Source organism: Lissotriton helveticus, chromosome 4_1, assembly GCF_964261635.1.
Source record: "Lissotriton helveticus chromosome 4_1, aLisHel1.1, whole genome shotgun sequence".
NCBI lineage: Eukaryota > Metazoa > Chordata > Amphibia > Caudata > Salamandridae > Lissotriton > Lissotriton helveticus.
This window is the reverse complement of record NC_136063.1, coordinates 1,049,578,951-1,049,585,047: the sequence shown is the minus strand read 5'-3', so window position 1 is coordinate 1,049,585,047 and position 6,097 is coordinate 1,049,578,951.

Here is a 6,097-nt window from a genome sequence, read left to right as displayed (position 1 = left end):
TGAGCCCCTTGCTGCGTGGATTAGATGGGAACCATCGATGAAGGGTATTCAGTGGGCCTCAGACTTTGAAGATCGTATTTCGCTCTATGCGGACGATATACTGTTGTACTTGACGTCGCCCAGGAAGTCGTTAATTGTTTTGTTTGATGTCCTCGCATCCTTTGGTAGAAATTCAGGCCTAGTCATCAACTGGACGAAATCTTATTTATATGTCCTCTCGGGTGATGTCCCTCTTTTGCCGCGCGGTTGTCCCATCCAAGTTACACATACGGGTTTTAAGTATCTTGGGGTGTATGTATCGTTGAACCCGACTGTCCGACATAAACAGAATTTGCTCCCGCCACTAAACCGGTTGAAGCTGGACGTGGGGCGCTGGCGCAAGCTACCGCTTTCGCCACTCGGCCGTGCGGCGCTTTTTGAGATGATGTCATTGCCACGCTTTTTATATGCTCTTCAGAACACCTTCAATGTAATCCCTGCGAGCTATTTTCGGGCTATCGAAGTTCTCCAGAGGAAGTTGATTTGGGACGGGCGTTCGCGCATCGCCCTCTCCAAGTTGACGCTTCCATGGTATGATGGTGGTATCGCTCTCCCCGACATCAAACGGTATTACTGGGCGTCTCAGTTGGGGGCCATTAATCATGGTATGTATGGCCCCGGACGACCCTCGCGTTTGCAATGTACAGGTGGTTGTTGCCGGGGGGCGATTATTATAGAGCGCTTTATTCTAGACTAGATGGAGGGAAACTCTCGGGCCCACGAAGATTGCGGTACGGATATGGAACTGCGCAAACAGTGCGATGGGTTGGAAAGATCGACTGACCCGGGAGACTCCGCTTTTTGCTTCAGAGAAGTTGGGTAGCTTGTGGAAAACTAAAGGATTTGAGAAATGGGATATGATTGGGATTAGTAAGGTGAGTGACCTCTGGGTCAAAGGCAAGTTTAAAACTTTTGAGGAATTACAAGCCGAGTTCCAACTTAGTAACAGGGAATATTTTCGATATGCCCAGGTCCGTCATGCCTTGCAGTCGGTTTTTTCCGAGAGTGCAGCCATTCCGGAGTCCTCTCCGCTTGAGGATAGAATACTGGACGGTCATGTGCCGGATAGTACTATCTCCTTGATCTACAAAAAGCTAATTAATGACAGGACTGACTTGTTGGTGCTCCTCCGGGACGCATGGACCCGAGATGGTCTTGAATTAGACGATGAGGACTGGCAGTCCGCGATCTCATCTCCTAAGGAGCTCGCGATTCCGGCCCGCCTCCGGCTAGTGCAACTTAAAATTCTGCACAGAGTCTATGTGACTGGCCCCTGTTTGATTAAAATGGGCTATTCAGAGGATGGTCTTTGTAAGCGTGTCTGTGGGCTGCTCAGGACTTTTTTACATATAATTTGGGAATGTCCCATAGTTGCTGCCTTCTGGAGTGGGGTGCATAATAGGATGGGGGAGGCTACCGGTGTTGCTCTACAGCCTGAGGCTAGACGTTGTCTCCTGAATGTTTGGGAACCAACCGACTATAATGTCGCACAGACCCAGTGGGCTACCTTGGGAAATATGGTGGCTAAGAGAGACATTGCACAACTGTGGGGTTCCCTGAGGCCACCCACGGTCGAGGCTTGGATGGAGAACATGGAATGGTGCATGTTCAGGGAGAAGACGGTCTATGTGGCATGGGGGAGACCCAGAAAGTGGGGTAAGGTTTGGGGTCAATGGAACATTTACCGTGGAGACATTTGCACCCCTCCCCTTTTGTATGTCCCTGAAGTTCCACTTTCCCCCTGACCTCCCATTCCCTGTAATGTAATGTATGTAACTGTTCTGTACTTTGTCTCTCCCCTGCTTCCCTTCCCTGACCTGATTTATATAATTCACTGTATGGTTCTTTTGCTCCTCCTTCCTCGCTCGGACGGATATTCTATTGTACTGTATTTTTTGCCTTATTTGTTTATCACTTTCAATAAAAAGATATAAAAAAAGAACCCTTTAAGAAATTGCTGCCGGACTTAACGCTCGATCCCTTTTTGAAAGTCCTGCGAGCGAAACTATAGCCAACAGTCAATTATGGGAGCGAATCCATGACTGGAAGAGACGCTGCTATCCTCGACAGTATAATTGCAACCTCCTATTGTGCGATTTTCCAGCTCCCCAAACATGTTTCACCTGCTCAAATAAGACTGGAATTTGGTCTTCAAAAACAGGAAGCAGAAAGAGCTGGTACAAAATCAGAGCTGCTGACACAGGGTCCCTGAACAATCAGCTCTGGTTTGAGCTGTACCGCACTGGAAAGTTGCCAGCTAATGTCTACCTTCAGAACTCCTTGCAGGCTCTTGTTCTGACAGAGGCCTGGAACACTCCAATGGGCCATTTGGTTTTCCAAAAATTATTCACAAAATCGACAAGGCTCTTATCGGTCATAGAGGATAAGAAAGGGGTATCCAAGCGCGCTCATGGTTGGGTCGTGCTTAACAATTACGTAGTTCTTAAACCTCAGCGCTACCTCAAGGTCGGATCCAAGCTCGTGATCAAAGAAAAATTCCTAAGGCTACGGTTGGTAGTCAATCCGATCAACCCGTTTTTGCAACCGTGGGCGATCAGCTTTGTCGTTTGTGTGCGAAAGATACTGAGACTTTGGTCCTTATCATATGCATATGCAAGAAGTTAGATGACATCCGAATAACACTGTTAAAACCATTATTTAACCAATATGGAGTGAGGACGTGTAGGCAGGCAGTGATGCTGTGCTTTAATCCAACCTTAGTGCAACTAAACTGTCGCCTTACAAAATTCTTCGATCTGACAGCACTGAGACTGAAAAAACCTGCTGCCAACGGATAAGAACTACAGATAGAGTGTTGTCGATGCTTTATTGGACCACTCTGCAGGTTTAATTTAGAAAGTTTACATAATTAACTATATACAGTCCTTAAATCTATGCCAGCGGAGCTAACACACTTGAAACAATTTTATTTATTTTAATCCTGAAACAAAGCATTTTTTCACTTTGTACCTTATTTTAAATAGTTTTATTAATGCAAAGTATCTGAAATTAACCTTTAATGTTCTGAATGCAATGGTTTAATTAATCGTGCATAATAAACCTTACCTTACGTTACCTGCTAAACCCTGCCAACCAGGCTCCACATTTGTTTATGGCAAAACCAAAGGGGATGATGGACGGAGTGTTGAACATTGCAAGCACTCACCCCCAGTCAACTGATCTGGGTTTAATCCATCATCATTCTTTAGCTCACTCCGCCATCCCAGTTCAGACATGGCCATATGCAAATCAGTCTGACCCTGTGCCTCATGGAAACAGTGAAGCCCGAACTGCCAAGCCATGTCTTCCCTGGACAAGAAACAAGCATCCTGGACCCGGTTTCGGGTTCATAACCCTCTTCATCCAGGCTATCTTGAATCCAGTGGCAAAGTGAGCAAGGGACCCACGTCTAGGCATACCCTGCCAACTTAGAGCGAACAAAGCAAAACCAAAGGGGATGATGGGCGGAGTGTTGAACATTGCAAGCACTCACCCCCAGTCAACTGATCTGGGTTTAATCCATCATCATTCTTTAGCTCACTCCACCACCCCAGTTCAGACATGGCCATATGCAAATCAGTCTGACCCTGTGCCTCATGGGAACAGTGCAGCCCGAACTGCCAAGCCATGTCTTCCCTAGACCGGAAACAAGCATCCTGGGACCGGTTTCGGGTTCATAACCCTCTTCAGCCAGGCTATCTTGAATCCTGTGGCAAAGTGAGCAAGGGACCCACATCTGGGCATTTGGTTTTGCTTTGTCCACACTTGTTTATGCCTCCTGTGCGCATTTAGTTACATGCTTTGCAACTGTCCCTGTTGCTAATGTTATTGCTATCGAGAAAATAAATAAAGTACTTTGAGGACACTGAGGATCTTTTTCAACAACATCCCACAAAAGCTCATCACTTCTCACCCACATAGTTGCCATTTGCACTTTTAATTTTTTTGCACACATTTACTAACTTTGTTTTGCATTTAATTGCATTTTTCCACAAAGGTATTTTTTCATATTGATATTTTAACCACCTAATTACCTACATTTTTTTGCTATTTTGTTTCTTCACCACCTATACTTGATATGCATAAAAGAATCGCACCTCTGCACTTCAGTGTTGCGGGAAGATTATCTCCATGCTTTGAGGACATTGAGTGTTAGGTCACCACATTTGAGATGTGTGGATAAACATCAGCTCTGTGGTAGGAGGGAGCTGGGACATCTCAATACGTGGGAGAATCGAGGAGCTTGTCTGGAATTTTGACACCAAAGGGAGGGGTCACCTTTTTGGAGATGAGAGAAAGGAAAGATGCAGGAAGGGCAAGATGAAGAGTATTTCATAGACTGAGAGAAAGTAATGGATCTGATAGAGACTTCTAGCCACAGATTCCTTATAGTAGAAATATCCCCAGGAGTCAGACTGCATTTGGAAAATGTTCTTGAGCAGTATCCTTGTGCGCCAGTAGATAGTGTCATTCAGCTTTGCGTGGCACCATCCATGCTGGAAATTACTTTCACTGTGCCTATATAGGTGCCTCCCACGGCTGCTTATATATCTCCTAGAATGGGGAGTGATTCAATTCTGGACTGTGGAGGCTGGAATCGGTAAGGAACAAATCAAAATTGGAGTGTTGCTTCCCAGACCAATTATCCAATTCTACTTACGGTAGAAGATTTCTTCTAAGCGGGGCAAGATGGCCGCCGTGAGGCCGTAGGGGACGGTCGCTCTCATCCTTCTCTCCCGAGGAAGTCAATGTGATCCTTGTCATTTACCGAGTACCCCTGCTTTTCCATATTGTATAATGTGTCTTTGATATTCGAAAGACACCCGGCTTATCCAGACCCCTGACGCGGAAAAAGGAAGGTTGAAAGTAGTAAAGCTGCATCAAAGACATGGAGTGTTAGGAATGCTGGGAGCACTCTCCTCCTGGGCGGCCCGCACCTCATTCTTTTCACGGAGGTCGACTATCTTGTTGGGCGCTACAAAACACCGTTACCTGGGGTGGAGCAGCCTGAAACGAATTATGGCACCGAAATTCCAGAAGCCGCCCAAGGAGCAAGGGGGGGCCACGAGAGAAGGAGGACGAGCAAGAAGAGGACTCCAGCGATGCCGGCGTTCCAGCAGCTAATCTCAGAGCAAAATCCCGGCTGCGAGCGCAAAATCGTAAGGGGGCCCTCAGAGGTGTCGAGGGAGAAAAGGCAACAAAAGTAATAAGTGTCCAGAAGGTAAAGGAAAAAGGAAAAGAAATCGACAAGAAAAAGACGGGCTCGAGCAAAAAGAACAAAGATCAGTTCAAAGATCAGATAACGGCTGCGGACAGAGGAAGCTGTGTGGGCAGAGAAGTGGTTCTTCGACAGCCTACCTTGTTAGAATCGTTTCCTTCAATATCCGTGAACGTGCCGCTGATGAGTGAGGCTACGGGGGAGATGCAGATCCAAATTCATCCTCAGCTACCGGCACAGCCGCTCCCTTTACCCTCCCCGCCTGGAGTTACAGAAGTAGCGGGTATGCCCGGGAATCATAGCGGAGCACGCAGCGGCAGTGGGAGTGCAGCGCTGACAGCTGATACGCAGGTGATGGTGTCGGCCGCAGAGCCAAGATGCAAGACACCCGAGAGACGTACAGCGGGACTAGTGCGGTCACACTGGAGGCGGGGAAAGCGAGAGAAATGGTGAAAGGCTTAAGCACCATGACTAGCGGTCCCAAGCAGACCCAGGAAGCGGGTGAAAGTGATTCTTTGGACGCCCGACCAGCTATCAATATTCAGGTACAGGGGCGCGCTGCAGTGCAACCTTTGACTAATACGGGGGCGTCAGCAACTGTAGATGGAGCTGTAATGCAAGACTGTGATACTGTCAGTAGAGAGACCAGTCAGCCCTGTAATGGTATAAACAGTGAAGCTAACGGCAACAAGATGGTACAACCTGCCAGTAAAGGCAGTGATAGCATTATGTGCAGCGATACAACTGGGGTAAAGGCAGCTGTCACATCTACCGGCTCTCCAAGGGGGGCTCTCGGTGATAAAGCGGTTTTACTAGTCAGCGATAGCGTCCTTGCTCCAG